This window comes from Mus pahari, chromosome 23 (genome assembly GCF_900095145.1).
Source record: "Mus pahari chromosome 23, PAHARI_EIJ_v1.1, whole genome shotgun sequence".
Lineage (NCBI taxonomy): Eukaryota > Metazoa > Chordata > Mammalia > Rodentia > Muridae > Mus > Mus pahari.
The window spans coordinates 1,262,039-1,271,194 of record NC_034612.1 but is presented as its reverse complement, the minus strand read 5'-3'; positions in this window follow the sequence as shown (position 1 = coordinate 1,271,194).

The window sequence follows — 9,156 nt, the reverse complement described above, 5'->3', positions numbered from 1 at the left end:
AGGGAGGTCACCTCTGTCATCTCAGTGACTCCCCAGGCCAGGTGTCTTGTGGTCTGTCACAGACACTAGACAGCAGTGATGGCTGCCCTGGGTGCTGGGCAGGTAGGACCCTGCTCTGTGGCATCGTTAACCCCCTTCTACCTAGGAGAGGATGAGGCTTAAAGTAAATCCTCCTGTGGCTCAATGTCCTTTGTAAGCCTGGCTTCAATGCTGCCTACAAGGAGAGGTGTTAGCAGCTTGGAATGTGAAGATAGGGCTGGGTGTGGCTCTCCTGTGTCACTCCAGGAATGTAGAAAACCTGGTGGCGCCCTCTGCTGGACTCCTGAGGGTGTGGAAATGGTGGTGACTTTGGGACCAAGCTGCAGTCAGTCCTAAGTCCCACACCAGTCCCACCAGGGGATGGATGGATGTGTGCCCATTTCACAGAAGGGAACATAGAAGCGTCTCATAGAGGAATGTACCTCCCTCTACCTGCCTGCAGGAGCTGAGGCACAGCTCAGTGGCAGAGTGCTAGCCTAGCACGTGCAAGACCCAGGACAAACCTAAGAGCCTATCCAGGAAAAGAAGCCCTGAGGGGGAAAGCTTGGGAACACCCCTTGCCTTGTTGGGCTGCCAGGATGGGACAGGGTAGGAAGGAGCTTGCTGACCTTCAGAAACAGCCCAGAGAGTCATGGCCGGGCCCCCCACCCTGGGTCTTCCAGGGATGATCTCTTGAATGTGCTGTGGCAATATGACCGCCCATTCTCTGAAGGCTGTTTTGTAGACAGCAAGAAGACCATACGGCTTCCATATTGGCCACTCATAGTTACCACACCCTCCTGGCCTCAGTTTCCCTATTCACCAAATGGGACGGTTAAGAGATCTTAAGAACCATCAGGAGGGCGAATGGGGCCCAGGCACTTTGCACGTAGTTAACACTCAATAAACGGCAGCTACTGCATTGGAGGGAGGCCCTGAGGCCCTGAAGAGTGGGTAGCTCCCTGGGGTAACCCCAGGAAGGACTGGAGCCAGGCTGCTCAGAGTGGCTTCCCCAGACTCTGGCTGTGCTGCAAAGGTTCCTTGCCAGTGCCTCCCTAGCTCTGAGGAAGGGCCCTACGCAAAGAACCCACCCTGTTCGGGCAGACCCAGCTGTGCAGGGGCCCACCCTGCCTTGCCTGCCTTCTTCCCAGCTGAGGCTCCACCATTTGCCACCGGGCCACCTGGGGAGCTCTGGTCGGGCTCCAGGCGCCAGCTGCCCCCACCTCTGGCTACGATGAGCTCATCTGGGTCTGGTAACTTCTAAAGCAGCCAGGAATGTTTGCTCAAATGTTCCAGGCTCGGGGAGCAGAAAGCAACCAGCCAACGGCCTCCGCCCCTTCCCTCCCCCACACACCCCCTCCCTGCACGGAAAGCAATCTGCTATAACTCAGGCGGCCTCACCAACCTGGAGATGGATGCTGCGCCTCAGAATCTATATCACCCTAAAGGAAAATGCCTCTTAAATCACAGGGAGCCGGGAGAAAGTGGGGGGCAGGGTGCAGGGACACAGAGACTGACGCTCTGAAGGAGAGGAGGGGTTGCTCCAGGCCTTGGGTCTCTTCCTGCCATGGCTACAACCACCACCCCTACCCTAGGGAAGTTTCAGGTTGAGGGGAAGAAACCTGGAACACGTCTCCACCCTGACATCTGAAGGGTGCACACGTGTGCCTTACATGCATAGAAGCACACATGCACACATGCACACATGCACGTGAACAAATGCTACACACCAGTTCCCACGTCCTGAACTCCCCTCCCCAGCCCCTACCTAGACAGCAGCTAAGATGCTAAGTGTGTTTGAACTAGGTCACACACAAACACCTATTCATCCCAGTGGCATCCCCTGAGGATGACAGAGGGGTTCTTCGGGGTTGTCTATAAGGCCTGAAGACCTCCCATGCCTTCCTAGTCCCTTTAGCCTCTGTTCTGTTCTGCTGTCTTTTCTGCTCTGCTAGTGCCAACACTAAATGCTTCCCCCCCCCCGCCCCCCCAGTTAAGATGCCTGTCTCATAGGTATCATATCCCCGGGCATTCCTACAGGTGACCTCAGCTTTGAGCTCTCAACCTGAGCTCTGGGCAACCCAACATCGCCAGTTAACTCTGGGAAAACTCTATGTGACTGGGTCCTTGTAAGGCCTTGAAGTAGAAGAACGGAGACGAGGAGAAGAGAAGAGGCACGAAGCCTTCTGCAGAAGGCAAGATGCTTTTAGACGTCGACTGAGCCTACGTGGACTTCTTGGTGAGCCCTGGATTCCAGGTTGGTGGGCACTCTGCTCCAACCCCTCCTTCCTCATCCTGTGACTGCCTCTGTTGAAGTTGTTCTCATAAGGACACCTTGATTTAAGCTCCCTCACTGCATCCAATGCAAGGGTTTTTTTGTTTTGAAGATAGGATCTCATGTTAGCTCAGGGTGTCCACAAACTCAGCAGCTGAGGATGGCCTCAAATCCCCCATCCCTCCTGCTTCTATCTTGTCAGCGATGGGATCACAGGCGTGCACCACCACACCTGGTTTAGGCGGTGCTGGTCCTGGAATCCAGGACTTCATGCACATTAGAAAAGCACTCTGCCCACTGAGCCACACCGTCACCCATGGCCAGGTAATTCCATCTGAACCGATCTCCAAATAAAGCCATATCATAGGCTACCCATGGACATGAATGTGGGAGGCCAGGGGTGGGGGTGGGGGTCACCGTTAAACCCAGCACACGTTGATTCTTTTAAATGCCCTAGAATGTTTCCCTGGGGAATCAGGATCTCTAAAGAAACACTACATAAAATCTACGGTAAAAATGTCAGGCTGTTTTGCCCAAATTCGGCTTGTGCCGTTCAATTTGGTGTTCAAATGTATTTCTCTAATAACATCACAAAACACTTCATTCCTGTCACCGTGGGTCTGCCCTTCAGCCTTCACAGTTTTTTAATACATCCACACACACCTGCCACCTGCCACCCCCCCACCCCACCCCATCAACCAAAAAGTAGCTGGCTGCTTGCTAAGGGGAGGTCTCTATGCCACGGCTTTAGTTCAAACTTGATCGTGGGCTCAGCTCATAATAGGATACATGTATTAATATGTGTATTAAAAAGAAGCAATTATTTTTTTAGAAAATAATGAGAATTACCTCGTTACAGTCTTATGGTAGTCCTAGTAGCACCTTGAAATAACTGAACACAAACACAAACATGGGTTCCGCAGCTGAGTCGCGTGCCAATGTTAGCTATGTTTTTTTGTTTGTTTGTTTTTTGGGGGGTTTTTTGTTTTTTTGTTTTTTTGTTTGTTTGTTTTTGAGACAGGGTTTCTCTGTATAGCCCTGGCTGTCCTGGAACTCACTCTGTAGACCAGGCTGGCCTCGAACTCAGAAATCCACCTGCCTCTGCCTCCCGAGTGCTAGGATTAAAGGTGTGTGCCACCACTGCCCGGCGACTTGACTATTCCCATTCCTTTCTCTGCCATCCGCTGTCCTTTGTGCTGTGGAACAATGAGTTGCAAAAGTGACAGGTGGGTACTTCCCTAATCCTCAGGACCAGGAAATCACAAGTAGGGAAACCTATTTGACCTTGAATGTGGAAAACTGAACAGACTCACCAAGAAGCGTTGGTTTTTTCCATTCTTGCCGACCCCCACTCCCCACCCCAAAGAAAAGCAGGTGTTCTAATAAAACCTACACCCAACTGTTCCTACAACTCTTCCCGACAGCCCCCACGTCCATGGTTAGTGAACAAAACGTGGTCTATTCGTGCAAAGGAATAGTATTTAGCGGTGGAAAGGTGTGGCATACTTACACAGTGCAGCAGCACTCAAAGCTGAGACGCTGTGTGACAGACACACAGGTTGTTTCTCATGTGGTTCTATTCAGAAATCATGGGTAGAACAGACAAAGCCAGAGACACGGGAAGGCACGGAGCGGAGCGCTTGCCAGTGCAGAGGCCGGGTGGGGCAGAGAGATAGGAATCAACTGTTTGGTGGATGCAGATGGTGACTGAGCGGCTGGGAGCTCAGTGACATGGAGCTGGTACGGTTGACAATGGCTAACACGTCTATTTATCACGATTAAGAAAATAACACGGCGGAAATAACACTGGAAAGGCCACCAGAAGACACAGGCTCGAGCAGAGGCCCAACTGATAGGCTGGTTCACCTCAGGGACCCTCCTGGGGATTGGGGTCGTGGCCCCTGGCCTGGCAGTTCTCACGGCTCTGAAGTGTAAGGATGTCCAAGGCGTGGTGTGACCGGCCAGTGAGGGAGAAACGCTGCCAGCGAGCAGTGTGAGACTCCCAGGACAGCAGGCAGCCGTTCTCTGACAGCGAATCCCCTTCCCTCTGACAAGAGGGGATGCTCGGGACGAAGGCAAGCGTCACATGTGATGGAGCCTCATCCTTGCCTGACCTTGCACAACACACTCCCGAGATTCTAGTCAGGAAGATGGGAGCCCTCCAAGCTGTATTTGTCGCAGACCTGGGTTAGACGAACAGGAGTGGCCCCCGTCAGCACACAACAGCATGGCCATGTCCTTTCTCATCCTGGGATTTTACCGATGCTGTTCTACCACCAGAAAATCCCTTCTGCAATATTTGATTCCGCAGCTATAACAAACCACCACAGGCTTCTAACTTTAAACAACACAAATTGGTTGTTTTTGTTTGTTTGTTTGTTTTGTTTTTCCCCCCACTACTTGAGGTCAAAAGTCTGACACTGGGACGTTGGTCTCACTTGGCTAGCATCAAGTGGCAGTTGGGCTGCATTTCTTCCTAGAGGCTGGGGGCAAGCTGCATCCCAAGGCCACCATGTTCCTTGGCTGTGGTGCGGTGGTTCCCTGTCTTGCAGAAGTATCTTCTTCTCTCATGTGGGAATGTTCTCTTGAGCAATCATTTCCTTTGTTGTTTGTTTGTTTGTTTTTAAGATGGGGTCTTAGCCCCTAGCCCAGGCTGGCTTGGAATTGCGGGTCCCTGCTTCAGCCTCTCCGGAGCTGGGATAACAGATGGGCCTCACCAACTCAGCTTCCCAAAGTCTTTCTGCTCATGGTAAGGTCTCATCTAGACCGGGTCTCCGGGACAGTGCAGGACAAGCTCACCGTCTTCTGTCCTTTAGCATTCACCCCACCTGCAAAAGTGCCCCTTGGCACAGAAAGAAACACTCAGAGGCTCTGTGGACAAAAGGGGTGCCACCGGGGCCTTTATCTTGTCTTCCCCAGACTTGATGAGCTCCCCTCCTTTGGTGATTCAAGAGACACATTTTGGGGCATACCAGGTCCCAAGCACCGTGCTGGGGACTCCGTAGTGACCAGGACACATTCAGCCTCTGCTATCCCGGCTGATAGGCTGCCCTCCTTGTGTAGCTCTCTGGACCTTGTGCTGCCTGCCCTGTGATGAAGTCACAGACCTGGATTAGCGCTCCAGCTGAGGAACAAGATGATGAGCCCAGACTCTGCCCAGCTCTGCCCAGCCCCGCCCAGCCCCGCCCAGCTCCGCCCAGCTCTGCCTCAGAAGCCATTTTGGAAATCCTACTAAGAGGGATGACAAACTCCCTCAAATGCATAGTAGGTCCTCTGGGGAATTTGGGCTGCTTGGTGGAGTCCAGTGCTGAATCCCATTACCCTTGGAAGTTGATCAAGGTCTTAAGGATCCCCAGTAAAGAACTTGGTTCTAGGAATGGTTGTCCTAGGCCCAAACATCCAGACACTGTGTTACTAAAGGTGCAGCCCTCCTGCTTCTAGTTGGCTGGCAAGAGACTGAAAGCGGTCTTGGCTGGATGTTGAGCAGGGTGAGCTGCTCAGAGTAGGCGCTTGCTCAGCAGGGTGAGCTGCACAAAGTATGGCGCTGTGTGGTGTTGGACATGTGGATCTAGCTCAAGCCCCGTTCTCTCAGAACCAAGCAAGCCACCTTGGACATCATTGCTTCTTGGAACTAGATTCACCTCTTAAGAAAATGGATTCAACATAACAACACGTTTGTGAGATGGGAGAGGTGTCTTGGGGTTGGAGTGAGAGCGGGAGCTCAGCGATAGGGAGGACCAGAGCCTGCTGTCCCTGTGATGGGGGACTTGGCCAGCACACACCCCTGAAGCTACGCAAGGTCAGGCTCCAGTTTCCCGTAAGGGTGACTCTGCTCACAGCCTGACTTCGGAAAATATTCCCAGTGTTTGCCGTTCTTGATCTGGGCCCAATGCTGAAATGGTTCCAGGCCTCTTCCCTTCTCTTAGTCCTTCTTTTTTTGACATCTTGAGCAGGAGGAGCTGTTTTTTCATTTCAGGAGGGGAAACACACACACACACACANAGAGAGAGAGAGAGAGAGAGAGAGAGAGAGAGACGCACACACAGAGATATATGCACACACGCGCGCGCGCGCACACACACACACACACACACACATGCATGCGCGCACACACACACCAGGACCATTTCAAGAGGACAGAATGTCCCCTGTCCTGGGAGAGCAAGGGGCCCACCTCTCAGCCAAGCTCTCTCACTCAGCATTACCATGAGTTACATAAGTGCGGTTTGGACTTGGAAGTTGAACACAGCCTTGGGTTTTGAAAGGAGGCAAAGGAGTTGGGGGTGAGGAGCCTCTTGGCTCAAAATAAATCTAGAAACTCAATGCAGGAGTGGGGAGGGGGGGAGAGACTCTGACGGGGGGGAAATATTTAGACGTGCAGTCTGGAAGGTCCAAGCCGGAGCCTGGCCATCATATGCTGGGAAGAGGGTGGTCGGTAGGGAGGGGTGGCACAGTGTGGCCTTTGAAGGAATGAAGACTGACACCGTTCTCGTTCCCCTGCAGGGGAACAGCTGATCCCTCGTGTGTTCAAAGCCAGCTTGCGCTTCTATGCAGAGCCTGCAGCCCCTGGGTTGGACGTTGGACGTACTTGGCATTTTTCAGGCAAGACATTGTTCCAGAACAAACAGTACAGGGGATGGAGAGCTGCCAACTCTTCATCTGGCTGGGCCCGACAGTCTCCCGCTTTGAGCCTCACCTTCAAGAAGACCCTTCGGTTTGGGGCAAATGGAGACAGTTAATGGCCTGGAAAGAGAGAACAGTGTTCCGTCACAGTGGCTAGGGAATAGTGACCCTGAGTGACATGATCATGGGGTCCCTGGCTGCCTCTCCTGGTATGCCTAATATGCCCAATTTACACAGTGGGCAACTGAGGCTGGAAGATGGGCGGGGACGGGAGGGAAGGGAAATAGATTGCCTTCTAGTTTATGTTTGTGTGTTTTAGATAGGTCTGTCTATGTGGCCCAGGCTAACCTCAAACTCGCGATCCTCCCGCATCAGCCTTGTAAGTGTTAGGGCCACAGACGTGTGCCTTGTAAAATTCCCAGCTTCCTTAGCGGCATCCCAGGAAGTGAGGCTCTTCCTCTGAGGTGCCTGGGTTTAGGAGGCATTCCTGTGGACGCCTGGGGCGGGTGGTTACAGTGTCACAACCTCAGATTTAAACTGTTGGAGATGGCGGCCTCGGATGTAGGGTAGGCAGGAAGGACACCAAGGACTGTGGCGGTGAAATAAGACAGCGTGATGGTCAGGTACGAGCCTAGAGGGTTTGGATGGCGGCGTAAGAAAGTTGAACTTCACACTGAGGGGGGCATGGGAGTGTTTACACAGCACTTACAGGGTCAAGTTTGTCATTGAAAAGGTGCCTTTAGCTGTTAGCCCGGCAGGCAGCCACGTTGGAAGAAGAACAGCTGGAGGTAAGAGGACAGCTAGGAGAAAGTAGGAGACGCACTTCCACTGGCTGACAGGAAACAGAAACCAGGGCTGCAGAGATGTCCGGTGGTTAAGAGGGCTGGCTTCCCCTGCAGAGGACCCGGTTCAGTTCCCAGCATCTGCTCCAGATCCTGGGGATCAGATGCCTTCTTCTGATCTCTTTAGGTAGCAGGCAAGCAGACGGTACACATACATGCATGTGATATACATACACACATGTTGGAAAGAAAAAAAACCACTCACACGCATACATCACGGTAAAAAGTTCGCAAAAGGCAACGGACTTGTACTAACACATCGCCAGGGTCTGAGCTCCAGGGAACCTGGATCATCCCACACGGGGTAGAATCCTCCCCAAAGAAAGCAGAAGTGGCGGCATTTAACAGGCGAGGCTGTTGTCACCCTCCCTCGGTGCTTTGGGCTGCTGTCTTCACTGTTCTCGGCACAGGCTAGGTCTGGGAAACTGAGGCAGGGTTGGGGGGAGCACAGAGGCAACTGAGGCGGGGCTGGGCGGAGCAGAGAGTCTCTCACCACATGCCCTGCCCTCCAGACCGGGCTGAAACAGTCTCAGTCTATGCCTCAGAACCCCTGTCTAGAATTAAGCTCAATAAACATGGACTGGGGATAGAACTGTGTGTCAAACTGTACATGGCCAGGGAGAATGTCTTGACCAAAACAGGGGTAGCCTCTACCCTTTGGGAAGGGAGAGGCAGAACCCACCTGCTGGAATCCACGGGGGCTTCCCTGGGTGCCTGTCCAGAGGCCCTGCCCTAGGACCGTCCTCAGAGCACCCCGGGAATAAAATTTAACAGAATCGGCTACAGCACTGTGTGCCTAATCTCGGCCACCCTACAGGCTGAGGTGGGAGAAAGCCAGAACCCGGAATCTGAGTGAGGGAGGACCTGTCTTTTTAGGGGGCTGCCAGGACTGGCCAGGTGGCCACTTGCACGTTGAGGCTGAGTTTCTACACATGGGTTTTGGTAGGAGGGCATCTCCCCATTTACAGTAAAGGGGGGAATGGAATGTGAGACTCTAGCGAGTCTGAGCCTGTGGTGCCCCTGTAGGGGAATTCTGGGCCTGGCTTCGCATGACGAACTCACTGTGTGTTACTCCATAACCGGGTCCCCTCTGTGACCTGTGGCGCGGGGCTCATTTCAGAGAAGAAAGACAGAGCTCAGAGAAGCAATGGGATCCGCAATCCAGGAGACTGGGAACAGGGCTCCTGTAGATCCGACTTAAAGCCTGTGTCCGGCAGCTTCTCTGAGCCCGTACCTAGCCCGTGGCTGTTAAACGGTGGGTGTGGCTTGTTTGGCTCCACTGACATGCGGATCCATGGATTGTTTCAGCAGAACCGTAGGCTCAACATACACCAGCCCCTGACATCCAGGCTCTCGACCATCATGGACAGACCGCACTGAGTCTTGTGGACTGGGGCC